Source organism: Plectropomus leopardus, chromosome 23, assembly GCF_026936395.1.
Source record: "Plectropomus leopardus strain MGB_pleo_1.0 chromosome 23, ASM2693639v1, whole genome shotgun sequence".
In the NCBI taxonomy this organism is placed as follows: domain Eukaryota; kingdom Metazoa; phylum Chordata; class Actinopteri; order Perciformes; family Serranidae; genus Plectropomus; species Plectropomus leopardus.
In genome coordinates, this window is record NC_142198.1 from 8,216,730 (window position 1) to 8,220,533 (window position 3,804).

The 3,804-nt window shown below is 38.9% G+C and overlaps 1 non-coding gene across 1 annotated transcript; it reads left to right on the forward strand.

Annotated features, from left to right (window-relative positions):
- The first annotated feature begins 599 nt into the window (after positions 1-599).
- trnaa-cgc (transfer RNA alanine (anticodon CGC)) lies at positions 600-671 on the forward strand. Its single transcript has one exon. It is a non-coding gene; the product is annotated as a tRNA-Ala (tRNA).
- Positions 672-3,804: the final 3,133 nt, after the last annotated feature.

Genomic DNA, 3,804 nt, shown 5'->3' on the forward strand with positions numbered 1-3,804 from the left:
CTGTGCAGGCGCATGAGTGAGGATGCATATGCAAGTATTTAGCATGATTCACTGGCGTACTTTTCCTCCCTAACTATTCCACTGATTGGCAGAAACACACAAGGAACTGTAGCTAACCACCAACAAATTTCCCCACAAGGAAGAAGAAGGGACAGAACAACGTGAATTTTGAATGAAGTAGATTATAATTCATTGAATGAAATGTCAAATTTCCCAACATACTTGCTAGTGATTGCTGCAGTAAACCAAAAATAGAGAAAAACTGATGATGCTACCACCAACAGTCTTGCCTCTTAAGATTAAGGATAATTTATCCAATACTACATGTACAAGCATTTATGGAGCCATAAATCTCCACTTCTTATTTACCTTGGCAATGTGCAAAGAACTAATCCCTCCAATTTGTGAAATGATCTCAATACCAAGATACAGACTGTCCAAGGCTGTTCAGGAAATGGTTGTAACTTTGCACATTCCCCAAACTGAATACATCTGAAACAACTGAAACAATCAATTTCAGGCGCTCAGAAAGGTTACAATATCAATATTGCCTTCCTCTTTGAAAAGCCTCAATTACAAAGCTATTAGCTCTTCACAGTGGGGATGTAGCTCAGTGGTAGAGCGCATGCTTCGCATGTATGAGGTCCTGGGTTCAATCCCCAGCATCTCCACTTCTTCCATTTCCCTGTTCAAGGGGACTTTAGCTAGAAGCATTCACAGAAAGTCCTTGTGCTTCATACTAAAGGAATAAATGAAAAGAAACCAATGTCAGCTTCTCTTGCAAAGAAAACCACAGTATTAAATCCACATGAATGTTGGCTCAGTAACCTTGGTCATGTGTTAGTTAACCCCAGTTGTCCTCTAACTTTATTTTTTCATTCACCAGATCCACTGTAGAGTGATGAACATGCGTGAAGCAATATGAAACATTTAAAAGTTTAATTTAATGTAATTTCATAGTATTCTTTGGTTATATTACGATTTTCTCTCCATAACTTCCTCCTTTCTCTTTGTCTCTGTGAACCCTTTCGTAAAGCAAACAGCAAACGGGGTCAAGATGAAATGATGGAGGTAAAGAGAAGGAGGTTGACACAAAGAGGTAAAGGGAGTTGGGGTGGAATAAGGACAAGGAATAAGGAGCTGTGGCTGGTTGTTGGGCTCATAGAAAAGGGAAAAAGCTTGCATGGAGGAAAAATGTAATGTTAGGCTGAGGACACCACACCTATTAATAAAAGACATGGTCCAATAATCAGCACATGAATATGGATTAATAAATTTCATCAGGAGGGAGAGCAGGTTTGTGGAGGGAAGGAGGGAGGGATGAATCCAGCTGGGCGTCTGCTCACATGACAACAGCTCCTTCATGTTAAGCTTTTATGACCGGGGATCGAAAGAAGAAATTCGGAGGTAATTAAAAAAGGAGAGAAGGAGTGACAGGAGGACAGGAGGGAGGAGGAAGAGAGTGGCGTTTGTGCCTCCCAAACATCTGGTGACTGATTAGCAGGAGAGGAGAGAAAGTTTTTCTCAGAGCTTAAAATAGATGCGGCAAAGTGGGTAAAGCAAATAAATCACATGTTCTTTAAAACTGTATGAGATTAGAGAGGATATTATTGAACTGCAAGTCCCTTTCTAGAAAAAAAAAGGGTTTATCTCTCATGAGGAAAGGGATTTGGAGCCCATGTTTCACTCTGGCTAATATTACGTGTGTGTGCATGAAAGGGAGAGAGCAATCAGGTGTGTGGTCCAAAAGCAACTGATTGTCAAACTCATATCATTACTGCCTCTTAGATGTTTTCCTTCACTAACCAGTCAAGTTTCAGTTTACATAAATGTTTGAACAGACTAGGGTTTCAAATTGTAAGCACTTTCCTTAATCGATAAATCTGTAAAATTAACAATCGATTCATTGTTACATGAAAAAAAATGCTTATCTCAAACAATAACGAGTGCATTTTTATCCTCAGACAAAGTTCACAGCAACATATGGCAGATATTTTGACAGCACTTCATAGCCTATCAATCAATCAATTCAATTTCACATGTTCTGTTAAATTCGAAATGACCATTTCATCGATCACGGATTGATTATCATCCCTGGTCCAGACTAATATGCAACCAGTTGACAGTCCATCAAATATGTATGTTGTTGTAAAGAGAAGATCAATACAATCAGAACAGTTTCAAGATCAGTGTCACCAATTCAGAATCCGACCAACTGTCTCCCCTTCTGTTCCTAAGCTATGCTGTTATACAATGACCAAAAAATTGCTGCATTTGTTTGAAATTGAGTCATAATTAGTGTCTAAATTATTGCACTTTGGCCAAAAATGTGTATTGTGAGGTCACAGTGACCTTGACCAAGCTGACAATTGTGCCAAATTTGAGGAAATTTCTTCAAGGCCCTTTTTGAGATATTGCGTTCGCAAAAATGAGACGGATGACCAGGCAACACCAACACATAATGCCGTCGACCACGGCTATCACCAGCACGGGACATAAAAAGTCACAATTTTGGACATTTTAAGCCGTGTTAGAGACATGACTAGGGATATTGGTATACTGGTGTGTAAACTTCTTTGGCACAAACTGAAATATCTCATATCCTTTTAGATGGATTTCCATGGTATATTGTACAAACATTCATGGTCCCCAGAGGATTAATGTGATTGACTTAACCTTTAGCAGAACACTGAGTTTCAAATTTGTGGTTTTTAGAGAAATGTCTCTTGAATGGGTTGCCATGAAATTCAGTACAGTACCTAATGATAAATTCTGATAACACTGGAGATTCCTTTAGTTTTTAGCGAGCGCCATTATCAGGTCAAAGTCTTTATATATCATATACTTTAATTTATGAACAAATATCTGCAAAACGAATGTCATTCCCATGGTAAATATCGTGTGTACTAAGCATATTAGCTTGCTGATGCTATCATTTAGCTCAAACTTTCACTGTGCCTCAGAATAACCTCACAGAGATGCTTGCTTGGCTCTGGACTCTTTCTTTTCGTTTCCACTTACCTTTGCATGAATGATAGACACAAATATGCTGCATGAAACACCAGCAAAATACATAAGGCTACTTGCTTATTCTGTACATGTCCACGCCAGGCTGTCCTGCCAAAAAGCTTTCAGATCATCATGTTTATCGTGCCATTTGAGTTTGACAAACGTTCAGCATCTCCCAAAAATTTCCATCTGCTGAAATAAAATAAATTCAAATTGGCTGAATTTGAATTTTGAATCACATTGTTCGAACAAAAGGCATTCTGGCCCAAATGTAGCGACACAGAAAGCTGGTAAGGATAGATGGGATTGCATGTAACGCTAAATAGCAGCTAGAATATATCCAGTACCAACATGTGACTGCAGTTTGTGCTTTACAAATGAGCTACAAGCCTTTAAGAGAAGTACTCTGAGTCTCAGTTACCTTCTCTTACAGTGATCACAAGAACATTTACTTTCCTTGATTTCAAAGCTGTCTGCACTTTATGGAGTTGTCTCAGATGCTATAAAGCTCAGTGGAGTGTGTGATGCTGTCACTGTACTCTGGAAAAACACAGAGATGAAAGCTTGACAACAATGTTTTTGATACAATCGCCTCTGCTGCATTGTAATGACAGTTTATCTCCCATGAGAGCAAGACTGAAAAGATTTTTTTTGACAATGCCAGAAACAATTCTGTCATTTTTTTCTTCTGCGTGTATGTACAGGTAGTTTCTCAGGGGTAAATTTAACATGACAGACATGGTTGCTGGTGTTACCCCTTGGGCAAAAACCACTGAATACCGATCTGTTAAGGAG